General features: G+C 38.3%; 4 non-coding genes and 1 pseudogene across 5 annotated transcripts; 1 reads left to right on the forward strand and 4 right to left on the reverse strand.

Annotated features, from left to right (window-relative positions):
- Positions 1–11,922: 11,922 nt before the first annotated feature.
- Positions 11,923–12,020, reverse strand: LOC143633482 (small nucleolar RNA snoR69Y). The gene has a single exon (XR_013153676.1). It is a non-coding gene; the product is annotated as a small nucleolar RNA snoR69Y (small nucleolar RNA).
- A 45-nt stretch (positions 12,021–12,065) lies between these two features.
- Positions 12,066–12,169, reverse strand: LOC143633483 (small nucleolar RNA snoR69Y). The gene has a single exon (XR_013153677.1). It is a non-coding gene; the product is annotated as a small nucleolar RNA snoR69Y (small nucleolar RNA).
- Positions 12,170–12,191: 22 nt separating this feature from the next.
- LOC143633484 (small nucleolar RNA snoR118) lies at positions 12,192–12,274 on the reverse strand. Its single transcript, XR_013153678.1, has one exon. It is a non-coding gene; the product is annotated as a small nucleolar RNA snoR118 (small nucleolar RNA).
- Positions 12,275–12,316: 42 nt separating this feature from the next.
- On the reverse strand, positions 12,317–12,387 carry LOC143633481 (small nucleolar RNA R66). The gene has a single exon (XR_013153675.1). It is a non-coding gene; the product is annotated as a small nucleolar RNA R66 (small nucleolar RNA).
- Positions 12,388–25,037: 12,650 nt separating this feature from the next.
- Positions 25,038–26,561, forward strand: LOC143633473 (transcription factor bHLH148 pseudogene; annotated as a pseudogene). The gene is made up of 2 exons (XR_013153674.1): positions 25,038–25,229; positions 25,765–26,561. The product of XR_013153674.1 is annotated as a transcription factor bHLH148 pseudogene (transcript).
- The last annotated feature ends 1,341 nt before the right edge of the window (positions 26,562–27,902 follow it).

Raw genomic sequence — 27,902 nt, forward strand, 5'->3', positions numbered from 1 at the left:
ACCCATTAGTTATAATGATACGCACTGCATAGGTTTGTGTAGTCTGGTAATCTTATCTCCTTATCTCTTTCACTCATACGCGCGCATACACGGCTTACCTGTAGGAATGTCGACGCCACCCTCATCGTCATCCGATTCGATGACGCATGCTCACGGGAAGGAACCGCAGTTACCTACTGCCTCGCCACCCCGTGTAGTCCCGGAACTCGAAGCTCCTGCACCGAAGAGGTACCGCCTATCCGGAGGCCTGTATGAAAACGACGTTAGCTGGGATTGGTACCCCAACATGATCAGACGTATGGTCTACCGTGAACAAGTTCCCCCATTGCCTCACCCGAACCACCCTGCTTACCCTAACACTCTACCACCCATAACCGAACCTGTGGAGCGAGTTCTCGCAGCTGTCGTTTCTTGTTTGGAGCGTGATGTGGGTTACATGCGCTACACGAGAGAGAACGTTTCCAGATTGTTAAAAGACGAAACCGAGAATAAGGAGGAGATTGCCCGCATGGCGGCGGCAATGAAAGATATGCAAGGGGCTAGTGATCAACAGATGAAGGTTATGATGAAGATGCAAGCCGAAATGATAGACTTGAAAGAGCAACTCCAAGAAGCAAGGACCCGAACTGAGATAGCGTTAGAACGTTGCGATATCCTACAAATGCAACTTGCTCAGAACGCAGCAGAACCTGAGGCAGAGCCTGAGGCCGAGCCCGAGGCAGAGCCTGAAGTAGAACCTGAAGAAGATCCCGAAGAGGAGCCTGATGAGGATCCCGAGGAAGATCCCGAGGAGGAACCCGAAGAAGAACCGGAGGAAGAACCGGCTAAGGAGGAGGCACACTCGGAGGTGTCCTCAGATGACGACATCTAGTGATGATGACACTTAGATGGAGGGGTTGTCTCCATCCGAACTATTATTTTCTATGATTTTAAGGATTGATTGGAAATACTTTGTAGCGAATACACCTATTTTTTTACATGTATGGTGTGTTGTATATGAAGGAAAAATTCATGTTTAACATTTTATACTGTGATTATAGGAAATGGCCGGAAGAAACGCTGGACGAGGACGTGGTAACATCAGCATGACTGCAGCTGAACTCCAAACTCTGCTGAATGACCATGTGGCGGCCGCTTTAGCTGCACACGTTCAGAATCAAACAGGAGGTCCGAATGGAACATGTACCTTCAAGAACTACCTAGACTGCAAGCCCAGTACGTTTAAGGGCACTGAGGGAGCTATAGGCTTCCTGCGTTGGGCTGAGAAGGCCGAGTCGGCCTTTGAGATGTGTAACTGTCCCCCTGCCAGTAGGGTCAAATTCGCTGCTGGGACACTTGAGGATTCCGCCCTCACTTAGTGGAATTCGAACGTCCAGATCCTTGGATTGGAACTGGCTAACGCGATGAACTGGGAGGAGTTCAAAAACATGATGCGAGAGGAGTACTGTCCGAGGGAGGAAATTTCGAAGCTAGAATCGGAGTTTTGGTCGTTGAAGATGGTGGGTTCGGAGATTGAAGCCTACACTACTCGTTCGCACGAGTTGGCTGTGATGTGTCCGCGGATGGTGGATCCGCCGAGCAAGAGGATAGAGATGTACATTGATGGGTTAGCACCACAGATTCAGGGTATGGTGACGTCTTCCAGACCAGCCACGATCCAGCAAGCGATCCGTTTGGCTCACAAACTGACGGATCAGGTTGTGACCCAGGGTGCGTTACCACCGAGGGGTTCGACTGTTAAAGCCCGTGACAACCCGAGTAATGACCACGTCAGCAACAGTAACAACAACAGCAACCCGAACAGCGGGAAGAGAAAGTTTGACAACACTAGATCTTCATCCTCAAACCTCCCACCGCAACACCACTACCGTAAGCCCGAATTTACTCGGAGTTTCAACACTCAGAATCACAACAACAACAACAACAACAACGGTAGCGGGCAGGTTTCGAGCGGATATGCTGGGAAATATCCAAAGTGCAACAGGTGCAACTTTCATCATGTTGGTCAGTGTGACCGTGTCAAGTGTCAAAGATGCGGAAAGATAGGTCACCAAGCGAAGGAATGTAGAGTTGACCTTGCGGCGAAGGGTGCTCCTAAGCCACCGATGACGACTAAGGGATGTTTTGAATGTGGACAGGAAGGTCATTTCCGGAAGGATTGCCCCAAGCTGAAACAGAATGACAATAATGGGGGTAATGGAAGTGGCAGTAATGGTGGAGGAAATGGCAAAGGAAGAGCATTTGTGATTGGATCGGGTCAAGCCCGCAATGATCCGCATGTGGTGTCTGGTAAGTTCCCTGTAAACGATTGTTTTGCTTCTATTTTGTTTGACACTGGAGCTGATAGGAGTTTTGTGTCAAAAGCTTTTAGCCAACTTTTAGACCTTACTCCAACCCCGTTAGACGCTAAGTTTCCTGTTGAATTAGCTAACGGTAAAACTGTAATAACAACTCATATACTTGCGGGATGTAAGTTGAAACTGTCAGGTCATGTCTTTGACATCGACCTTATTCCTTTTACGCTTAGTAGTTTCGATGTCGTTGTCGGCATGGACTGGTTATCCGAGAACCGAGCGGAGATTATATGCCATGATAAGATAGTCCATATTACCACCCCTTCCGGCGAGATCATTTCGGTCCGAGGCGAGAGAAGCGGCATGACCACCAGCGTCATTACCCTTTTGAAGGCACAGAAGTATCTACGAAAGGGTCATCCGGCAATTTTGGCGCAGATTGTTGAGAAACCCGCGGAGGAGAAACGAATTGAAGACATACCGGTTGCGCGAGACTTTCCGGAAGTTTTCCCGGAGGATTTGCCCGGACTCCCTCCTATTCGTCAAGTCGAATTCCAAATTGAGTTGACACCCGGTGCAGCACCCATAGCACGAGCCCCGTATCGACTCGCACCGGCGGAACTTCAGGAGTTGTCCACTCAGTTGCAAGATTTGTTGGATAAAGGTTTTATCCGACCTAGCTCATCGCCATGGGGAGCCCCTGTCTTGTTTGTCCGAAAGAAAGACGGGACTTTCCGAATGTGCATCGACTACCGGGAGTTGAACAAGGTGACGGTCAAGAACCGTTATCCTTTACCCCGAATTGATGATTTGTTTGACCAGCTTCAGGGATCGAGTTACTACTCGAAGATCGATCTACGATCCGGTTACCACCAGCTGAGAGTGCGCGAAGGAGATATTTCAAAGACGGCTTTCAGAACACGGTATGGTCACTACGAGTTTTCGGTTATGCCTTTTGGCCTAACCAACGCACCAGCCGTATTTATGGATCTCATGAATCGAGTATGCAAGGCGTACCTCGACAAGTTTGTGATTGTTTTCATTGATGATATTCTCGTCTACTCCAAGAACGAGACTGACCACGAAGAGCACTTAAGGATAATTCTGGAACTACTGAAGAAGGAACAACTGTATGCTAAACTCTCGAAATGTGAATTTTGGCTTCGCGAGGTTCACTTTTTAGGACATGTGATCAACGAGAATGGTATCCATGTCGATCCCGGTAAGGTAGAGGCCATCAAAAACTGGGAAGCACCTAAGACTCCGACTGAGGTGCGACAATTCCTAGGACTGGCCGGCTACTACCGGCGTTTCATCGAGGGATTTTCAAAGATTGCTCAACCCCTCACCGCTTTGACTCACAAGGGCACTAAGTACAACTGGGGTGACACGCAAGAATCCGCTTTTCAACTGTTGAAAACCAAGCTTTGTAGCGCCCCTATTTTAGCCCTCCCCGAGGGAACGGAAAATTTTGAGGTACACTGTGACGCATCTATACAAGGTCTCGGTTGTGTGTTGATGCAACTCGAGAAGGTTATAGCCTACGCCTCTCGACAACTACGGGTTCACGAGAAGAACTACACGACCCACGATTTGGAACTCGGAGCTGTGGTGTTTGCTCTTAAGATATGGAGGCATTACTTGTACGGTACCAAGTTTACCATTTACACCGACCACAAGAGTCTCCAACATATCTACGATCAGAAGGAGCTGAACATGCGACAGCGTCGTTGGGTCGAGCTGCTTAAAGATTATGATTGTGCCATCAAGTACCACCCTGGCAAGGCCAATGTGGTGGCCGACGCCCTCAGCAGAAAAGAAACAGATAAACCCAGACGGGTGAGAGCATTGCAACTCACGATTCATGCCAGCTTACCCGATCAGATTCGCGATGCGCAACTGGAAGCTTTGAAAGATGATAATCTTCCGTCGGAACTCATGCGGGGCATGAACAAGCAACTTGAAACCAGATCGGACGGGGTCCGATATTTTGAGAACCGGATTTGGGTTCCACGATACGGAGAGTTGAGAACTCTAGTGATGGACGAAGCTCATAAGTCCCGATATTCTATCCACCCTGGCTCAGATAAAATGTATCATGATTTAAAGGCACTTTACTGGTGGCCGAACATGAAAGCCGACATTGCCACCCACGTGAGCAAATGTTTGACTTGTGCCAGAGTCAAGATAGAATACCAGAAACCATCTGGTCTTCTGCAACAACCGGAACTCCCAATGTGGAAATGGGAACACATCTCAATGGATTTTATTACGGGTTTGCCTAAGACGCCGACGGGATGCGATACCATCTGGGTGATCGTTGACCGGTTGACTAAATCGGCACACTTCCTAGCAATTAAGGAAACGGACAAAATGGAAAGACTGACTCGCGTATACATGAAAGAAGTGGTGTCTAGACACGGAGTGCCTGTCTCGATCATTTCCGATCGAGATTCTCGTTTCACCTCGCACTTTTGGAAGTCGCTGCAAAGCGCACTGGGCACCCGTCTCGATATGAGTACAGCATACCATCCTCAGACGGATGGGCAAATTGAACGAACTATTCAGACCCTGGAGGATATGTTGCGTGCATGCGTTTTAGATTTCGGAAAAAGTTGGGAACCCCACTTACCCTTGGTAGAGTTTTCGTATAATCACAGCTACCACGCAAGTATTAAGGCAGCGCCGTTTGAAGCGCTGTACGGACGGAAGTGTCGATCACCACTCTGCTGGGCAGAGGTGGGTGACAGCCAAATCACTGGTCCGGAACTGGTACTCGAAACCTCGGAAAAGATTGTTCAAATCCGAAATCGCATGGCAGCAGCACGAGATCGCCAAAAGAGTTACGCCGACAAGCGCCGAAAACCTCTCGAATTTCAAGTGAACGATCGGGTGTTACTCAAAGTCTCACCTTGGAAAGGTGTGGTTCGCTTTGGGAAGCGAAACAAACTCAACCCACGATATGTTGGTCCGTACCGGATAACTGAGCGCATTGGTCCGGTGGCGTACCGACTGGACCTACCAACAGAACTCAGTGGCGTACATGGTGTATTCCACGTATCAAATTTGAAGAAATGCCTATCTGATGAAACCCAAGTAGTCCCTTTGGAGGAACTACAAGTTGATGAACAGTTACGGTTCATTGAGGAACCAGTCGAGGTTTTGGATTGGGAAACCAAAACGCTCAAACACAGCAAAATTCCAATCGTTAAGGTTCGCTGGAACTCGAGACGTGGACCGGAGTTCACATGGGAACGCGAGGATCACATGATGAAAAAGTATCCTCACCTTTTTGAAGGACTAACCAAACACCGAAAACCGCGAAACCCGGCAAACCGTCAAACATCACCGGAGGTATGAACTAAATTTCGGGACGAAATTTCTTTCTACTAAGGGATGATATGACAAACTGAAAATTTTTCTTACTTTTTCAGGCTCTCATCACGACTTGACTCAAATTTTCGGGACGAAAATTCTTTAACATGGGAATGATGTGACAATCGTCAGTTTCAGGTTAACCCCGTTAACTCAACTCCGTCAATTCAAACTTTAAGATCGTTGAATCTATAACGCACACTTCATTACATTTAAACTAGGGTTTAAATGACGCTTAACACTTACTACATGTGTAGTCTTTCGGGATTTGCACCGAAATGCAAACGAGTTGACGCAAACGATTGATAAACAAATGACAAACGTCAAAACAATAATTATGTATTAATTATGTGTTAGATATATGTGTGTTACTTGATTGTTATGTGGAATGTTAAACAAGAAACAGGAACCAACTATTTAGGCTAGAGATGTAACATTTGGAAGTTTAGGGACTAGAATGTAACTTGTATATCTATAAATATATCATTATCACAAACCCTAACTCCTCTCCTTCCCCTCACAAAAACCGACGGCAGCTAGACCCCCCCTTCTCCGTGCGATCGGCTCACAAACACACACCAAACACTTGGTTTTAATCTTGGGTTTTCACAATTGAAGCATCCTACACCCGTTTCTAATCATCTCCTACCTTCCTCTTGCTTGTATTGGTGTTTTGAAGAACGCTAGAGAGTTTTTACGACGCGCATCACTTGGTGATCTATATCGGGATATTCTTCGCAAACAGTGAGTTTCACTTACCCCGCTCTTTGAACTGTTTTCAAACGTTTTTCACTTGGGGGAGATAACATACTCCGATAAACGCATTTTCTGAGATAAACGCATATTTAAGATTTTGTTATAAATTATATATCACTTGTAAAGGCTAAGCGGCAAACGTAACATTTGAAGTCCCACACATCGGACCGGTTAATATTTGGAATAGCGAGTCACTGTTGAGTAGTACTACTGGGTTTGACAAACCCCACCCGACGTTAAGCTCAACTGGAGGTTGAGTGGGTGTAATTTTGGCTAACACTTACCATGGTCTGGATTGACCTGGTGACGGGCACTTGATAAACAGTCAGCTTCGGTCGCGAACCACTTAGCGATACTTGTTGTATTGATTAGCTACCTATCGATATATAATTTGACATAACACTATCTGGTAATGCAAAACACTTAAACGTCGTAACGAGGTTACGCAACACTTAAACGTCGTAACGGGCGCGCGGTTTAGGAGCATGCATTAATTGAAAACATCTTTATTCTGCAAACTTAATTTTAACAGTTACATTTGGTTTTAAATCGTCCTGCGTGACGCAACTTTTGAATTAAGGTTTTACGCTTCCGCACTTACTTACATTTAAACGTTTTTCTTTGGTTTGATTATAACTAATGATTCCGATCCTGCCAGTTCACACCCTCTGACGGTAAAACTCCGTTAGTGGATTTTGAGGGTGTGACATTACCCAACACTAGCCCGACCCATACCAACTCCTGTTCTATTTATTTATTTCCTGACAACCCGAGTAAACTTTCCCTCTATTAGTAAGTAATATAATTAATATCACTTTGAAATTTCGGGATGTTACATTTGAAAAGCTTTATTTTGAAGCTTTTGAAATTGCTTTAACAAACACGTGTTGCTTTTAGACGTGCACAAATCGGGTTCAACTGGAAAACCCGAACCGGTTCGAAACCGGTTTTTTCACACCGGGTTGTAAAATGGAACCGGTTCCAATCAATAACCGGTTCGGTTTCCGATCCGAACCGATGCCCAGATATGCTAACTTTTAAGAACCGGGTAGGGTATGAACCGGAACCGGTTTTTACGTAAAAACCGGTTCCACCGGTTTTTTTTGAAATTTAAATATCATAGCCGTTAGGAACCGGTTCCAACGGCTATATAGCCGTTTTTGACCGTTGGAACCGGTTTTTTAACTATAAATAGGTTATTTTTTTACTCTAAATAGCAAGGTTTGTTTGTGTACTTGTTAAACCAATTCCAAAACTATAAAACACACTCCAAACCACAATTAACCTTAAACCGACAACAAATGGCAACTAATGATGACGTTGTTATGGTGATCGAAACAACAAGATGCCCCGATGTTTGGGTTCATTACGATTTGTGTCTCATGACCGACTCACATGAGTTGGCACGTTGCAAATATTGCTCGAAGTTTCTTAAAGCAGGGTCCAACTCGACATTACGAAAACATACGAATAAGTATTGTCGAGAGAAAAAAAGGTTGGAAGCTAAAAAAACGGAAGTGGGAGAGTCGTCCGGCTCTACAACCCAAAAATAAGTATTCCCGGATTAAAACGACGGACTTTGTTTTTTATGTTTTAGTTGTTATGTTTAGTATCGTTTATGTTTTAATAATGTTTGTAATAGTTATTTTTTAAATAAATAAAATGTTCGTCGTTATTAAAAAAGTAACAAAAATTAATCATGAGTAACAAATGTAATTATAATAAAACAAATCAAAACTAAATATTAGTTGAACAAGTTACAAATAATTTTACCAAAACAAATAATTACAACTCTTCTTCGTCTTCATTCTCGTCTTCACCCTCGTCTTCGTTATCGGAAGAAACCCCGTCCTCCGCCTCCTCATCATGAATATGACGCTCTATTGGTATTTTGTTTTCAAAGTTCGCCTTGTGTTGTACACGATCCACCGCATCCAAATGGTCCTTTAGGCAAATGCAAACCTCTAGAGACTCGGGAGTTAGTTTTGTTCTTCGCATAGATAACACCCTCCCACTAAGAGAAAAAACCGATTCGGAAGCAACCGTTGAGGCTTGTACGGCAAGCAAATCACGAGCCATGGCGGATAGAATGGGAAATTCGTTTTGTTTACCTTTCCACCAAGCCAACAAATCAATATTGCGAATTTCGTCGACCGTTGCGCCCTCAACATAGTTTGCTCCACTATATCGACCAAGTTCGCTACTTGGTGTGCTTCCTCTTTGCCTCTTAGATGCCGATTCACGAATCCCATTCATCAAGTTTATAAGTGGGTCATTGCACGTCCTACTAGTTGTTGTTTTTTTCACAAAAGACGATCTCGTGCTTGGACCATACATTTGAAAATAATGGTCATAAAGGTCTTGAAGGTTTTTGTTGAACTTGTCATTCGCTTCCGTCGACAACTTCGGGTCAATCTCGTGCATACCTAAGTTGTCGAATATTTCCTCAATCGTTGTTTCAACCCCATTAACATTCCAATAGGGGTTTAATGCGGCGGCACAAGTAAAGACCGGCGGTATGTTATCAAAATATTTTATGAACTTTTCTTTCATCACCGCAACAATATTTTCGAAGAGTTTGTTCTTCTCCGCAAAGCTTTTAAAAACACAAGACATATAGTACAATTCTTGCGAAACCCAACAACTAGTAGGGTAATAGACTCCCGATAATTTTGTTGTTGACTTTTTGAACACGTCAAGATACTCCAACAAATAACCGACTTGGACCCAAACACTTTCCGGAAACATATCGGCCTCGCGTTCTTCAACAAGATTGTTATGAAAAGTTTGTAAAGTTTGGCGTTGGGCAAAAGCACACTTTAACATATAACAAGTTGAGTTCCAACGGGTTGGAACGTCCCAATTCGGCCCCAAATACTTTCTTTCAACCGACTTGCAATAGTTCTTATATTCAAGATGTCTTCTTTTACCACTTTTGAAGACATCTTGTAACATAAGTCTAAAGTATTTTAAATCATCACAAATGTTTTCATTGTCAAGACCTATTTGAACAACCAAGTTGATGATATGTGCAACACATCGGACATGAAAAAAATCCCCGAAACAAGGTGGTGAATATTTAATGATAAATTTTTCAGCCGCCTTAGTATTGTTTGAAGCGTTGTCAAACGAAATCGAAAATATTTTATTTCTCAAGTTGTAAGTCGTTATAACTTCATCAAGTAATTCAAACAATTTTTCGGCGGTATGTGGGAACGGGAAGTTTTCAAAAGCGATGGTGCGTTTCATCAATTGCCATGTCACCGGATCAACCCAATGAGCGGTGACACATATGTATGATTCGGGCAACCCGTGTGGTGCCGACCAAACATCGGTAGTTAAACTAACAATGGCTTCTAAAGAATGAAAAGACTCGATTAACTCTTTTTTAGCACACTCTCACAACCTGATACAATGACGTCTTAAGGTAGTACGACTTACATGTGTGTATCTCGGTTGTAGAGTTTCGCGAATCAACGACGTCAACTCCGGGTCATCAAAGTGGTTAAACGGCAAACCTCGTTGAATAACGAACTTTGCCATTCTATCTTGAGCTTGAGTCGTGTTGTAACGAAATAGTGTACCATCTTTACCCAAGTCAATTTGATCGGTCGTGCCAATCCCTTTCAACGCCTTGCAATATGGTTTCTCGATGTGCTTTCTCAAAGTAGAGTTGGAATCGTGCTTTAATATTGAACCACATAGTTTGCAACGAGCCTTTTGATAACCTTCATCATCCACAATCAAATCCCAATTCTTCCATATGTCTTGGTTGCGGTTATGGTTGACTACCGTAACAACCCTTGGGTCCTCCGTAACAGGAACGGGGGCAACAAAAGCACTCTTCTTAGCCTTCTTGTTAGTTTTTTTGATGGGTGCCATAATAATATTTAGTTGGATGGTCGGGTAAAGGAACGGGTTTGCTAAAGGAGTAGTATTTTAGTTTGTTTTTGAGTTTGGTGGTAAAACAAGTGGCGGAAACAAGTTATATATAGGTTTGGGCATCAAAAACCGGTTCCAACGGCTATATTACCGTTGAAACCGGTTCCAACGGATCTATTGTCTCAAAAACCGGTTCCAACGGCTATATTACCGTTGGAACCGGTTCCAACGGCTAATTGGTGTCTAAAAAACCGGTTCCAACGGCTATATTACCGTTGGAACCGGATCCAACGGCTAGTTTGACTTTTGTTTGACCCTTCAAAAAAAACCCGTCGGAACCGGTTTTTCCAGGTACGAACCGAACCGGTTCCAATTAAGAACCGGGTAGGAACCGGGTTGGAACTGATACTGACATACAAATAGAAGAACCGGGTACGATTTTCAGGTACAAAAATACCCAAACCGGGTATTGTACCAACCGGGTTGAAACTGGAACCGGTTCCGGTTCGGTTCCACCAGTTAAGTTCCGGAACCGGTTTTTTTGTGCACGTCTAGTTGCTTTTCAACAAACAAATAGCAAATAAGCAAGTTTTAGAAGCTCACTCAAAGACCCTCAAGGTCCTAAGACGTTTGAACTGATTTATGACTCTATTTAGTCTTAAGTTAACCGTGTTGTATGTTTTAACTTTAAAATTTTAATGAAATGTTCAAAATATACAACCATGTCATATCACGGTTGGGTTTTACACATTTTCTATAAATAAGATTTAACACCGTTGCATTGCAGTCAATTTGCAAAACAAACTCATAAACAAGCTTACAATTCTGAACTAAAGCCTTTTTAATAAAGGATGCCAAGCAAAATCATCAAATTAAACATAAATTAAAGTAAATTCTAGAGTACATAAAATACCATTAAACAGTTTATTTTCATAACCGGCCAACAATTACCGGTACAACTTTGAATACATATTCCGAAACAACTCTTCCATCTGTCTTCAAACAAAAGTTACAAAATGACAACTCTTCAAAAACGGTTATTAACATCGCTAGATGCACTCTTGTTTAGACTAAGAACAAGCCATAGACAAACGCAAGGTTCGCCATTCTATAATTGCTTTAAGAAGTGAAGTAGAGTTTGTTTCAAGGTAATACAAACTGTTATTAACCAGTTTTTGAAAGACTATACTGTTTGTCTAAACCAATAACAATTCAAGGGTTGCGATTATCGACCAAAAATAAACAATTAAAGTCGAGACACCATCTATTTTTCCTAACAACAACAAAATTAATAAAAACTACATAAGCAATAAGCCTTTGGTCAGACATCAAACTTAAGTTAGGGTTTGTAGCGGGTTGCGATAACAACAAAGTCGAAATAACACCCTCGCCAAACCATTACTGAAATCCGAGATACAATTCTAGTCTTGAATACCTGCTATGTAATTACATTTATTTGGATGTAAAACGTAACAGTATGACCAGACCTAAAAACCACACCCCTCCGTTGCAAGTCTAACCTTAAAATCTCAAGAGAAATTTAGCATGGTAAAATTCTTAATCATTGGGAACATACTTATTAAAATGTTAGTATTTAATTTTAATATAAGTGAACCAAAAAGCTCAGATAAAACAGTAAAGAACGTAATTCCTGGGCCTTAAACAAATTAAGGTCTCATAGAGCTGGGATTAGATAGTTTCATCATCATTGCACAAACAAAACTAAACTAAAAATAATATTAAAAATATAAATTAAATAAAAAGGCTCAGAATAAAGATGAACCAGTTGTAATCAAGAACCTCAAACATATTAAGGCCTCATAATGAGCTGGGATGCAAGTTCTATCATCATAGCAATTAAATTTTAAAAAAAAAAACATAAGATGATCAGACTAGCTTTCTAGGCTGCATTATGCATCAAATCAAGCAATTAATCATCAGAGCCCAGTGCAAACTTCATCATCTCAAATAAACAAATTAAAACTAATAATAATAATAATAATAAAATGATCCTCAGCGAAAAATGCTTATAGTTGTCATCAAAGGAATCAGGTCTCAAAGATATCATGCCATCATTGGATCAATAAACACACATTTCAAATTAACAACACAAAATCAGTTAACATAAACTGAATTTAGCGGGGTTTTATTAGCTGCACCTGTTGATTAACTAAGGCGAAGCGACTCCCGCAGTAAATTTACGCCTCAAATGAGCGTAAATTCATGGAGAAAACACTTGGATTGTTTAAATTACAAAGGATTTCTCACTCAGAGGCAGAACAAATAGATACAGATATACGTAACCTATAACCGAACAAGAGAAAACACACAGCAAATACAATTTCAGATTCTGAATCACTGATTATGGATGTACAGCTGACGGCTTCTGTTTGTTTATATAGCAGCTGGGGGAGTTAGGGTTTATCTAGGCCCAAATTAAAGCCCACTTTCAGTATTCAAGTCCACTCTTTTTGGTAATTGTTTCGTAAATTTTTATTAGTTTTTTTTATAAAGGCCGGATTTGTTGGAACTAAATTCGGGAACTTTTAATCGGTAGTTAAAAGCTCAAGAAACTTACAAACGAAAGGAATTGCAAGGGAAAAAAAACTGAACTAACGTAGGTTAGTACATTTACAATGGAAAGTTCACAAAATTAAACATACACCAACTCTCTCAGTATTTTGATGTCGACTCTTGATTGTTAAGAATCATTTCATTTCTTCGTTTGTGTATCGTCCAGAATGTAATTTTCTTAGTGGGTTGTTGGTTTGTTAAAAGTTAAAGCAGGTTGTGTAGAAAGAAATAATATGTAAACAAAATATTTTTATATATATAAACAGGTCGAAGTGTTTAAATCAAAGTTGGTAGTTTCGTCTGTTTGTGACTTATCAGACAGTTTGACATTTTTTAAAACGGTTAACAGTTTTGTGTATACTATTTGTGAACTATTTTTATCATTCTAGCAAAGTTAAAGTAAACTAGTTTAAACCAAGTCAACACGATCAATTTGATATGTCGCTCTTCAAGACGTCAGCTGACAGTTTAGCATACCAAATGGATTGTGAAATGCATCATAGAGTATAACTATGAAGTGCACAATACTACTATCACTTTTAATTTTTTGCTTGAAAGATAAATCAAACGATTTGTTAGAACATACAACGACAAACCCATACATAGCACACATGATTGTTTCTTGATTTATCATACAAAAACAAACCAAATGAAAAGAAAACACACATTAGTCAATGGATTCGAAGAGTTGATTCACCCGATTGACATTATTCATTCATAAACATCACGAACATACCTCATGTAAGGTGACATGAGATTTTGTTTATGTAACTAATTGCCAGTTTCTGGGCGATTTACTGAGTGATATGTGTGATGAGTATCGACTCCTGCGTCACCTTTGTCATCGTCAGTATTCCCAGTCACAGGATTCTTTGTTGGCCCAAACCCAACCTTTCGTCCAAGATCTGTTTCTGCTATAACGCTTCCCGATACTAGCACTAGGGCTACAAAGATAACGAGCCATGTCTTCTTCAAAGTAATTGCCATGGAGTTCCCAACACACTGAAATTTATAAAATACTATCATGTTAGTTTTGAAACAAGTAACAAAACTAAGAAAAATATAGTAACTTATGTATGAATAATAAGTTTTGTATGATTGCAAATTTTACCTTGTGTATTTTCTTCTTGAAGAAAGTAATTAGTTGAAACATGAATTAAATGGAGTTGGTTAAATAGGTGATAATTTCTACTATTGGGTCATGAAATATCTATAATCATATATGTTAATTAAAAAACAATAATTTGGATTTTTGAAAAAATTCAGATCATGTGATTGGTTGACCCCATATAATATATTACTGTAAGGTAATAATCAAAAGCTCATAATGTAAACAAACAGTAATAAAACATAACTAATGAGAAGGATAAGTGGGTTGTGGGTGTGGGCAACTGCTACATATGGTGTGTAATTTGTTTTCTGTGAGCTCAGCCCGAAAATTATTTGGCAATTGGCAATCAAAATGTTGTCAATAATGAAAGTGTATATGAGTGGGTTAATTGGGTTCCAAAAAAGAAACATTTTTTTTTGTTGGAAAGCCTAACAGGAAAGAATTGACATATGGGTTGCTCTATCAGGAAGGAACATCACGTCGGTTCGACGTTGTGACTATTGAGCTCGAACCACTACGAGACAGTGGACCACTTGTTAACTACATGTCTCGAGGCGAATATCGTTTGGCAAGAAATTTTAAGGTGGTGGTAAGTTTCCTCCTATTTATTCATTTTCAATCTTGGATGCCATGACAATTCAAGATAACAATAGCCGTAGTAAAATGATAGACAAAATAAGAAATATCTCGGGTAACGTTATAGTGCCTGTGGAAAGCAATGAACGAAAAAATTTTCATAAGCACAGAGATCAAGCACGCTAGTGGAAGAGATAAAAGTATTAACTTTTCTTTGCGTGAGTTTAAGGACGAAAATATTTGATGCCATTTGGGATAATTAGGGAACTCGATATCACAAACATGTAAGTAGTTGTGTATTGTTGTTTTTGGTGACTAGCGATTTGTCACTTGTTCTAGTAGAATACCGCTTAAAAAGGTAATAAATTAATACATTAGACTCAAAATTTCTCAAAATTATAGGTGATTCTTCCTTCAAAATTTCTTAAAATTATGGGGTAATGAAATGAGCGAGAAAATTGAAAGGACGAGGTGATGGAAGGGTAATTACCATTTCATTGCATTGACATGTTTGATTATCATGTGAGAATGACTTGAATTATTAGTTTTTATTTTTTGGTAAGCTAGAAAAAATTAGAATAAAATAAAATGGTAGTGAGTGGAGGTGGGATGGTGGTGGTGGGCGATGAGCAGCAATGGTGGTGGTGGGTGGCGGGAGCTATTGTTGGTGGTGGCAGGTGGTGGTGACAGTGGGCGGTGGTGGTAAGCGACGGGTGATGGTGGTGATGGATGGGAGAGATGGTTGGTGGCGGCGGCGGAGGCGGGTTGCGGCGGGCGGCAGAGGGGGTGGTGGTGACGGTGGCCGGCGGATGCTGTGATGGGTGATGGTGGTGGTGAGAGGGCAATGGGTAGTAGTGGTGGGTGGTGGTGGTAGTGGTGAGAGGGCAATGAGTAGTAGTGTTGGGTGGTGGTGGTGGTGGTGGTGAGAGGACAATAGGTAGTAGTGGTGGAATGTCGGTGGAGGTGATATAGTGTGAAAGAGAGATGAAATGAAAAAAAATAAAGGGGGTGAATGGAATAAATTTGAGGTGTTTTAAAAAGAATGAAATAGACATGGTAATAGGCAATTATATTTCATAAAACCAACCAAACACATTTTTTTTTCATTCCATCATAATGGTCCATTTCATTACATCTCTCATTCATACATACCAAACGCTACCATAGTTTAACAAGGTCTTCATAGTTCATACAGTCTGCATTCTTGAGTTTTTTTATTTTAGGGAATAAGAAAGAAAAGATAAGAAAATTTTTCTTTTTTTATTCTTGAGTTTTTTCATTAAAAGAAAAAAAAGAGAATGGAAAGGAAATTTAAGCATTTTTTTCTTTCAAAACTTTCCTGCCAAATATTGCCGGATTGTGAAGGAAAATTTATATCTCATTACCATATTACCAATGTACCGTATCTTAATTTTCTTTTTCATGTTGCTATGAGGACATAATTGTAAAATTAAAAAAAAAAAATTTCTATATTTTCCTTCCAATCTAACTCAAGAATGTAACAATCACTTTCTTTTTTTTTTCTTTTTTTTTAACTCGAGAATGTTTTTTAAGTATAATTTATTTTCCTTTCGTCCTCTATCTAATCTTATCATATTTTTTGCTTGTATTTTAAACCCGAGAATAGTGAAAGTTTTTTATAACGTTTCCTTGTGATTCCAAAATCCCCAAAAAAGGGTAAATTGATTTGTTCTATCATATTTTTTATGTAAGGAATCTCGACAAAATTTGTTAAACAAAATTTATCAATATAATTATGATTATAAAACTAATAATTTAAATCTCTCACGTTTCTTAATTTTTGTTATTAATTTTTAAAATTCTTTTGAGTGTTTTCATATTAGTGGCTGCTTTCACAATGGCACAAAATTCAAATGAAATAACTAGCGAAATAGGGTAAATGATCATTACAAAAACACACTACCTTGATTATGAAATACACGGATATTTACCACTTAAGGAATCCACGATGGGGTTTATTGAGTACATTATGAGGTTGGTGAGGTGGCGTTTGCTAAGAACGTTGACCAGCTCATTCCGAGGAGGTGAGAATGGTGACGTAAGAGTTGAGGCGGGGCCGTGTTGAGTTTTTTAATTTTAATGGGAGTAAATTACTATCTTAGCTAATGTGGTTTATCTTTTATAGCTCATTCAACCTAAAATGCAAGTTTATGGAGAATTAACCTGTGACATTTAAAATAGCTTGCAGTTTTGACCATTTATCAGTATTTCATCCAATTTGCTCCCTTATCTATCACATGAGGGGCAAAAGCATCTTTTGTTAAGCAAGCAATAAAAGTATTATATTTACGAAAAAGTAAAATATAACTTTTCCACAAGCCAAAAAAGAAAGAGATAACAAATATACTTCCTACATAGTAATATTATCTGTACGTGTAGTATATGATTATAACTTTTTTTTAGAAATGCGATTTTCTTTTTTGTGTTTAAGCCACCTCACTCTACAATTTGAAGAGCTCCGTTGTCTCACTATGGACATACCATGTTGTCTAAATCAGACATACGCTGACTTTAGAGTTTGATTTGGACGTTTCCCCTTGGGAAACAGGGAAACGTATTATAACAGTCTATTTTAAATATATTAAAACCATATATACTAAGTAGTAATTTGATTGTAAACTTGCTACACGTTTTCCTCCAGCTACTAAAACCGGTTTATTGTTGTAGATAGTGTAAACATAGTTAACTGTTAGGCGTTGACTAAAGGTGGCAAACCCAACCCAAATGGATTGTTTTGGGTCAAGATGGATAACCTTTAAAAGTAAAATGGGTTAGGATAGATCATAAATATTCTTCAAGTTGGTCAAGATGGGTTGAAAATATACAAGTGAGTTTCATTTATAGGTTAAAATGGGTCAAAACAAAATATCCAAGTTATCCAAAATTTATCTAATTCAAAATACCCAAACTATCATGTGCGAAACAAAATTCATCCGAAACCCAAAAAACGGCCAAAACGAAACAAAAACCCCGAACTGACTAAAACGAAACAAAAATGAAAGTGAACCAAAATAGAAAAACGACCAAAACGAAACAAAAAAAACGGGAATGAAACCGAAAAACTGACCAAAACGAAACAAAAAAAGCGAAATGCAACCGAAAAGCTAACCAAAACTAAACAAAAACACCGAATCGACCAAACCGACACAAAACTGTATCGAAATAGAAAAACTACCAAAACGAAACAAAAAAACCGATATGAAACCGAAAAGTTGGCCAAAACGAAACAAAAAAAAGCGAAATGCAACTGAAAAGAGGACCAAAACAAAACAAAAACACCGAATCGACCGAAACAAAAACAAAACAAAACAAAACGAAACTGAACCGAAATAAAAAAACGACCAATACGAAACAAAAAAGAAAGCGAAATGTAACTGAAACCTGACCAAAACAAAACAAAAACACTAAACCGACCAAAGCGAAACAAAAAACGAAACGAAACTGAACCGAAATAGAAAAACGACCGAAACAAAAAAAAAACCGAATTGAAACTGAAAAACTGAACAAAAGGAAACATAAAAAAACTAAATGCAATTTAAAAACCGGACCAAAGCGAAACAAAAAACGAAACGAAACTGAACCGAAATATAAAAAACGACTGAAACGAAACAAAAAAACCGAATTGAAACTGAAAAACTGACCAAAAGGAAACATAAAAAAACTAAATGCAATTTAAAAACCAGACCAAAACGAATCAAAAACACCGAACCGACCAAACGAAACTAAAAAACTGAAACAAAACCGAAATAGAAAAACGACCAAAACGATACAAAAAAACCGATATGAAACCGAAAAACTGACCAAAACGAAACAAAAAAAAAGTGAAATGCAATCAAAAAGCTTACCAAAACAAAAGAAAAAAATTGAAACGTAGCCGACCAAAATAAAACAAATGAATCGGCACAAAACAAAAAAACGAAATGAAACCGAAAAAACTGACTAAAACAAAACTACACTGAAACCGGAAAAACCGAGAAATCGAAACTGAAATCATTGAAACCGAGCAGATACCGAAACCGACCGAAATGAAAATAAAACAAAACCGAACCGAACCCCCCCCCCCTCCGAAAAACTCGAATATGAACCGGTACAAAAAGTTTTTTTTTATTTTTTTTATGAACGAGGATGATGGTGGAAACATTTTAGTTATTTTATATTTTGCGTTTTTTATTTATATTTTGAGTTACTATTTTTTTTGAATATTTTTTTGATGGGTTTTAAAATCCTTTGTATGTTAACCTTTACTTGGGTCAAGATGGATTAGTTTTACCCATCTTGACCCATATCCATCCTGACCCATATTTATCCTGACCCATACCCATCCTAGCCTATCACCCAAATCCAACCCAACCCACTCCCATTGCCACCTGTTGACCCATCAACATTTCTAAGGCCCATCTGTTTGCAGTTTCTCACCAGGCTGTTAAATCAATAGAATTGGTCCGTTTCAGCCATATATGAGTTCAGCCCATTTGTAAGTTTATTAAAGTAACTCGACCTTTTGAAAATAAACTTAACGGGCCAACATGCCACTTCCCGTTCCATGTATAAAATATTAAAATGAAAAACAATCGAGATTAGGGGAGCTAATCGGTCTTATTTTGGGTTTATTTGGTTAGAAAAACTTTCCAGTCTTCCAAAAAAATAGATAAAATCCGGTTTCGGTTTCTGTTTATGTTCTGGAGCAACATGTTCAAACAACATAATTATTTAACATAGTCTAAACTCTAAACAAAAAAAAGGGTATCGCAATCGGGCTAAAGTAAACATGGTATTGGCTTATTGGACTAAAGGATCATCATGCTTCATCATACTCATAAAGGTTATTGGGCTGAATACATTACGCAATCTATATTGAGCACAATTTTTCAGTGTCCTTAATCACTGATCATCATGCTTCATTTACATATGTGTGTGAGTGTATTCGATGGAAGATTTGATCAAAAGGAAGTTGAACTATGCTCTCCCTTTGATTCGTTGAACTATGTCGTTTTTTTTCCTTAATTTGTTTTCTAACTCATCGTGCAAATTCGATTGTTCATACAAATTTGTCCTCATGATTTTTCATATCATACGCAAATAGAAGAATACAAACATAGCACACTCAACCCCTTGACATTAACCACGAGGGACCCAAGTTACCAAAAAATAAGTGAAATCCAAACAAAACTTGAATCATGAGCTTGCAATAACAAACAACTATGCCCGAGAAACCACGCTAATAATACCCATAATATAACGAATCTCAAGCTAAAGGTTTGAATGAACCGAAATAACCAAACCCAAACAAAAACCAACATTTTGGGTTTTTTTGTTTTCGTAAAGCCCTAATTTTTGGATTGGTTTTTGTTTGGTATTGTAATTAAAACCAAACCAAACCCAACCAAACCAAATATATGGAGTTTCATTTTAAATTTTTAAAGGTCAAGTTATTTATAAGAATCTAATCAATAGTGTAACCCAAACACTTAAGCCCAAATGTATAAGAATCACTTAATCATTAAATAACAAAAATATATAAACCTAAGTTCATTATTTTGTACCAATTTTTTTATTTCGGATAAAAAATTCAAGCCCAAATGGTAAAGCCTAAGAAACTGAAACTGAACCAAAACCCAAACCGAAAACCCATAAAACTAAACGGTTTTCAAAAACTGAAAGAAAGAATTTTAAGTTTTTAGTTCAATTTAAATTCGTAAACGGCCCAGTTGCACCTCTATGACTCACCTCCATCATCATAATGCTATTGAAATGGCACAATCATCATCATCCTCCCCAATAAATGCTTATGCCACTATCCAGTTGGCTAGAATCATTGGTAAAGCTTCTAAGGGAATCCGTGATTCAGGTTTTGCATTCAACTGACATAGAACTATAGAAGTACAGAAGCACAGTACAAGAAGCTCTTGTTGAATGCACTATTCAAGATTGTTTCATCTTCTCACATGCTTTACTAGCAGCCTGATTGATTGAACAATTTACTTAGCAAAAAGACAACAACGCAAGAGTCGAATTTAGAATCTTTACGAACCAAATGATTGTTCTATCTAGTCTGGTGGTCAGGTAGGTGCCTTTTGTTTTGACACTAAATATAACCTTATAGATCATTTGTACTTCTTTAATTTGTGGTCACTACTCACTAAAGTATGTGTTCATAATCATTGTGATGGTTTAACCATATTAGAAACTTCCAAGGTTATGTTTGAATGAATGGCCAAAAGACTTAAAAGACTAGAGACCAAACAAAGTTTAGGAACATTATCTTGATACAATGATGATCTCCCATGTGATTAGTGGGATATGATGGCCAAGAGCACACTTTGCTTAGTAATTAATAACTATTCATATCTTGGATTTAAGTAAATCCACTTTTTTGGTTGGGTTTACCAATACCATAATCTGATGCTAACCTTCATTATCCTAAGTACTTTAATCTACTTTAGACATCATGCCTAGCTGTACTTGAAGATAAACACTTTGGTAAGCAAGGAACCCTTCAATAAACATGTTAAATTAGTAATTAATGGCATAACAATTATTGATTGATCAGGAAAGGACAAGATTATTTAAACAAATATCAATAAATGTTGTTGCTTTAAAGTACTGATATATTCTTATATAAGATATTTCTTAAAATATGTCTAAATATAGTTTAATGCTTGATATATGGTTTTGGCAATTTTCTTTTTCTTTTAACTCTAGTTTTATCGCATGTTTAGTGTAACATTCAACCTCATAACTAATATTGTCTAATTTGCTCACAAGTAGCTTACGAATTTGTTTTTTGTGATCTTAGGCTCCTAGCAGAAACTTCCCCTATGAACTTCGCTCGTCACAACCAATGTGCCTAAAACGTGTTGGTGGTAATTGAGGCCCGGCATTCCCATATCTTTGTCTTGGATAATAATTTCTAATTACCACAGTTGACATAACTGCAATAACTACTAACAACTGCTAATTGTATAACCGACTCTAACAAACACAACCCATAAATCTGATAAAATTATAATACTTAATAACATAACTAAATTACAAATTTATAACTATTTGATGAGTTGGAGGACTAAATATTTGAGCACACAATTCATTTAGTCAATTGAAGCTTATGTTTGAAGCTTTATAGAACCTAACTTGCTGCTAATCTAAGTTTCCTAGCTCCTTAGGGCATAATTATTTGATTGCTTGTGTAATAAACCTGTCTTTCCAAGGGTCCATTAGCATTGCGGTCATATGGAATATTAATCTCTTTATTAAGCATTTTCACCCTTCTAACTTGAAGTGTTTCTAGATTTGATGTTAACATAAACATTTATTTATATATTTTTGTACTAGTGTTTTTATAACAAGCATTCTCTAAAGTAAATGTGAAATGAAGAAATATGCTTAACAATAGATGATGTTGTAATACCTGATTTGTGAAAGTTGACCTACTTTCAACAATTATTAGAACTTCTATTGGTTGATTTGTATCTAAGTCATTTAAATGTCACTTTGGGCATGGATGTACAATCAAGAAGGAAATATTTGAAGAAAAAAAAAGATATATGATTACTTAAAATAGTGTGTTATATTTAATTTATTTCAGTAATACTTCTGGTTGCTAAATCATCAAAATAACTAATTTGATCAAGTGTTTAGCATCAAACAAAACTATGTTGTATTTTTTCTTCAATAAAACTCGAATCATGTGTCAAGATTCATAAGTGCGGGATTTCAATTTTCCATGATTTTTTAATCTAACCCCTCTTCGAATGTTTCACCTTTTCACAAGTCAGTGAGTCACATATCAATATTCTCACATTTTGGATCGTATTGCTACTAAACTGGCACTGTCATATAGAGGAGTTGATGTTGGTGGAATTTGTTGCACGTTATGCAGTTTACATCCAGAGACTGCCTCACATTTGATGGTAAAATGCCCGACGGTTAAGGAAATTTGGTCTACTATACATGATTGGGTAAAGGTACCAAAACAATATGGTTTTGATTCGATACGAGAAATTCTTGAGTATCCAATCAAACACAAAATAAATAAGGAAGAATGTCTTGCGGTACAAGCGGTTTCGGCAATTACTTGTTGGGTTCTCGCTAGCCAAGGTGATAAACGACATCAAAATAACTTCATTCTTTTGGGTAAAGCATAGGAGCAACAAATCTTCACTAGATTGGAAGAAATGGTGCAGTTTTTATTAATTTTTCTTTGTAGAACATTTGCTGCTTCTGTTTCTGTGTTTTATTTTGCTTCTGTACTTATTGGGATTCTTGCTTCTTGTGAGTCCCTGTTTCGGTTATATATATATATTGGCCTTTCAAAAAAAATTAAGACCCAAAGTTTCGTAAATCAATCATCACAAAGAATTGTTATAGATTCCAACGTCTAAAAGGGAACTTCTTTAGTATAATGTTATGGACAAGAATAATCCATTTCCACCGATTACATATGGAGTAGGTGAGGTTAGAGCTGCACAAATCGGGTACACCTTGAAAACCCGAACCGGTTCGGAACCGGTTTTTTTCAACCCGGGTAGAGAATGACACCGGTTCCAGTCAGGAACCGGTTCGGTTCCCGACCCGAACCGGTGCCCAGATATGCGAACTTTTAAGAACCGGGTAGGGTATGAACCGGAACCGGTTTTTACGTAAAAACCGGTTCCACCGGTTTTTTTTGAAATTTAAAAATTAGAGCCGTTAGGAACCGGTTCCAACGGCTATATAGCCGTTTTTGACCGTTGGAACCGGTTTTTTAACTATAAATAGGGTATTTTCTTACTAAGAATAGCAAGTTTCAAAACTATCAAACACACTCCAATTCCAAAACCATAAAACACACTACAAACCAAAATTAACCTTAAACCGACCACAAATGGCATCCAATGATGACGTTGTTATGGTGATCGAAACAACAAGATGCCCCGATGTTTGGGTCCATTACGATTTGTGTCTCATGACCGACTCACATGAGTTGGCACGTTGCAAATATTGCTCGAAGTTTCTTAAAGCAGGGTCCAACTCGACATTACGAAAACATACGAATAAGTATTGTCGAGAGAAAAAAAGATTGGAAGATAAAAAAAAGGAAGTGGGAGAGTCGTCCGGCTCTACAACCCAAAAATAAGTATTCCCGGATTAAAACGACGGACTTTGTTTTTTATGTTTTAGTTGTTATGTTTAGTATCGTTTATGTGTTAATAATGTTTGTAATAGTTAGTTTTTAAATAAATAAAATGTTCGTCGTTATTAAAAAAGTAACAAAAATTAATCGAACAAATTATAATAAAACATATAGTACAATTCTTCTTCGTCGAAACAAATAATTTTACCAAAACAAATAATTAGTCGAACAAGTTACAAATAATTTTACCAAAACAAATAATTACAAGTAATGGAAACAAGTAATGGTGAAACAAGTAATGGAAACAAGTTATATATAGGTTTGGCCCAAAAACCGGTTCCAACGGCTATATTACCGTTGGAACCGGTTCCAACGGATATATTGCCTCAAAAACCGGTTCCAACGGCTATATTACCGTTGGAACCGGTTCCAACGGCTATTTGGTGTCTAAAAAACCGGTTCCAACGGCTATATTACCGTTGGAACCGGTTCCAACGGCTAGTTTGACTTTTTGTTTGACCCTTGAAAAAAAACCCGTCGGAACCGGTTTTTCCGGTTACGACCCGAACCGGTTCCAAATAATAACCGGGTAGGAACCGGTACTGAAATATATATAGTAGAACCGGTCCCGATTTTCGGGTACAAAAATACCCAAACCGGGTATTGTTCCAACCGGGTTGGAACTGGAACCGGTTCCGGTTCGGTTTCACCGGTTAGGTTCCGGAACCGGTTTTTTTTGTGCACGTCTAGGTGAGGTAGAGAGATGTGAGTCTTGTATCAAATTTCTCACGAAGCTTAAGCAACTATATTGGTTAAAATACAAGATTGGCCATCATATCTAATAGGGTTTCAGGTTTCCTAACATGTTCAAACGTACTGGTCCCTCGTTGCTAGCTGCTAAGTATCCAGATAATCCACAATCTTCCACATACTACTACGTTTTTCTTGGACCCAAACTTATCAATCAACTTTTCGTTACTTGATTGAGTACTGATGCTGACTTGCCTGACTTATCTTTAATGTTACCGGGCTTAGAAGAATTGTTATATTTTATATAAAGCATATATATATATATATAAATGATATATTGACATTTCAATATCCATAAGGGTATAAAACAAACGAAATGATTAGTGTAGTTTAAGTGTATAAAACATGGCATTTCCATATCATTACTTTTGTATTGTATAAAGATTATGGTCGTTTAGCGGGGCAACGGAGGAGCCCACAAGCTCTTGTAAATAAAAACTAATGGGTGATGGGGCCCATGTCACCGGCCCACCACTTCCACCACAAAAAGAAACAAAAGCAAAGGGGCCCAGTACCTAAAGCCACGAACGTGCGAGGGGCAGAAGTGAACATTCACAAACGCGACTTTAAAGAAGCAGCAAAGCGTGCTCCCATGTGCTCACTACTCCCTTTATACCCCCCTTTCTCCATTCCAATTATTCATTACTCTCTATATTCATAATCCCATTCATTTCATATATTTTCAATACTCAAATTGATTGCTAGTATCTTCATTAAGGTAATTTAACTTTTCATTTTGAATCATCAATTTTTGCAAGGAATTATTCACACTAGGATGAAATCGGTATCTTACCAGTATCATTGAAAACACTGATATTGAAAATATTAAAAACCAAATATCAGTACCGATTGTGGTCATCAGATTGGTACCGTACCAGTATCGTTGAAAATAATGATACTGAAAACATAAAAAACTAAATACTGGTACCGGTATCGGTACCGACAGTGTTCTTGAGATTGGTACCGGTACCAGTATCATTGAAAATACCGATACTGAAAACATGAAAAACTAATACTACTAATTGTGTTTAGTCGATACTGGTTCAGTACAGTAGCGGTATTAGGTAAAAGATGTTCATCCATATGTTGATTATGTTAACAGTTTATGTTGATATTCTATACATTTAGTTGAATTTTGCCTGATTATGTTGATATTCGACTATATTCGATTGGTATAATCTGATTGAATATACGAATTTGTGATCCGAATCGACTAATTATTGCTTCTGACACGATTTACTTTGAATCTACAGGAAGTTATTGCGTCATCGTCATCGAGATCGAATTCCGTTAATCTCTAACCGATCAGATCTCAAATTCCGTTACAAAACGGTTAAGGCTGATGACGACGTCAACGGCTGTACCGTCACCGGTACCTAACGGCACTGACGGTCACAGATCACGTGACTTATCAAAACGCAGAAGTAAGAAGAAACTCCTAACGGAATCTGATAATAATTGGAAGAAGATTCAAAGCGTTTTGAATTCGCGTAATAACGATGATTACGAGGATGTAGAGTGGAAATCGGAAGCTCAACAGCAAGTTTACCGTTCAAAACTACACAAAGCTCTCCGTCAGATCCGGTCAACCGGCACCAGCACCGGTACCGGCGTTCGTGAGACGGCTGATCGAGTACTCGCCGCGACGGCGAAAGGCCGTACACGGTGGAGCCGAGCGATTCTGACTAACAAACTCCAACTGAAGTTTGTTAATAACCGGAGACACAGAGGCTCAATCGTGACGGCAACCGGTAATAGCCGGTTGAGAAGACCTAGAGTGCGAATACCGAAACTGAGGAGGAAGAACTTACCGGTGGTGAACATAAACAGGAAGAGCTTACCGGCGGTGCAACGGAAGGCACGTGTTCTCGGCGGATTGGTTCCTGGCTGCCGGAAACAGTCGTTGCCGGTGGTGTTGAAAGAAGCTACTGATTATATTCCAGCTCTTGAGATGCAGGTTAAAGCTATGGCTGCTCTTGTGGAGCTGTTATCTGGTGGAGCTAGCTCAGCTTCCCGTGATGTAGGTCGGCTGCCGTCACCGTGCTTATGATATTGTTTGTTACTACTGTCTATTTGATGTTTTTATAATTTTGTTTACCGTCTTTGTTTTTACCTTGTCCACTTTCACCATTGTTAAAATACATTCTCTTTTGCTATTTGTTATTTTTTTTTCCGGTTGGTCGTATATAATTGAACAATCAAAGCCTCATATTATTATTAAGAAATTGTTGTGGTTGATTTAATATAAAAGGAAAAACCTAATACTTTTTGTTTAGTTTTGTTACATCAATTGAATTGTTGGTTTTAAAAAAGTTTACTTACGTCTTTGCTTTCTTTGTATGTATACTGAACAAGTACTAAGGCTTCTCACAAATGGAAGAATTCTTAAATTTAAAATAGTCCAAAACTTTTGTTAATTTTAAAAGGCTTGGATTTGAGTTTTTTTTTTCAAATATATTTCTTCTATTAATATGAGAAGTGGCATCTATTATAACTTTTTTTTATGTAACATTCTCTTATCTTAGACATAGCCCTGCTTGCGGTACGCACATATGATGTATATATGTGTGAACCCTCGGGTGGGCAAAAGTGAAATTGCACTAATTTTGACGTTATTTTACTAATCTCGTGAAAATAACGTTAAGAGTGACGGACGGTTAATCAGGCATCATGTAGTGGCGTTGATAGCCGAAAGACAAGGGTACATGCACCGATCAGCCGGTGTCCCGATGATTGAGTGCTATCCTTATGGGGTAGAGGTAAGGCTGTCTACATCTTACCCTCCTCAGACCCTACTATAGCTTTGCTATTGGTGGGATATACTGAGTACGATGATGATGATTCTCTTATCGTAGACAGGGTCGAAAGATTTCAAAAATTACACTTTATTTTGTTCACCAATATAGCAAGTTATAGATTCACTGTGAGAAAATTTTAAATGTGGCGTATATCAGAAAAAATTTATGATCTAACATGTTCTGACCATCTCTTACATGCCAAAATCCAAATACTTATTCGTCAATATCAAATAGTTTTACATTATTTATGATTAGAAAAAGTCAAACCCCAAGTGATTTTTTTTAAGAACAAATTTTATTTCCACCTAAAATCCCTCAAACATTACACTTGTAAGGATTTGAACCCAATACTTCTATTTTGAAAGGATGAACATCATACCACTAGACCATTAGATCATGAGTAAACTGCAAGTGGTTAAATACCTAAATGTATCCTACTTAAAAAAATGTTAAAAATGTTTTCTAAAATAAATTGCTTTAGGCAAAAAAAAAAGATAACAGAGAGCAGAGCTAGCTCGAGTTTTAAAAGGGCCTAAAGCGAATAGCAAAACTATGTCTTTTTGTTCAAAAAATTAATTGCTTTCAGTCTTATA

This window comes from Bidens hawaiensis, unplaced genomic scaffold (assembly GCF_021521415.1).
Source record: "Bidens hawaiensis isolate Kalapana, Puna unplaced genomic scaffold, B.hawaiensis_p1.1 tig00006734_1, whole genome shotgun sequence".
In the NCBI taxonomy this organism is placed as follows: Eukaryota; Viridiplantae; Streptophyta; class Magnoliopsida; order Asterales; family Asteraceae; genus Bidens; species Bidens hawaiensis.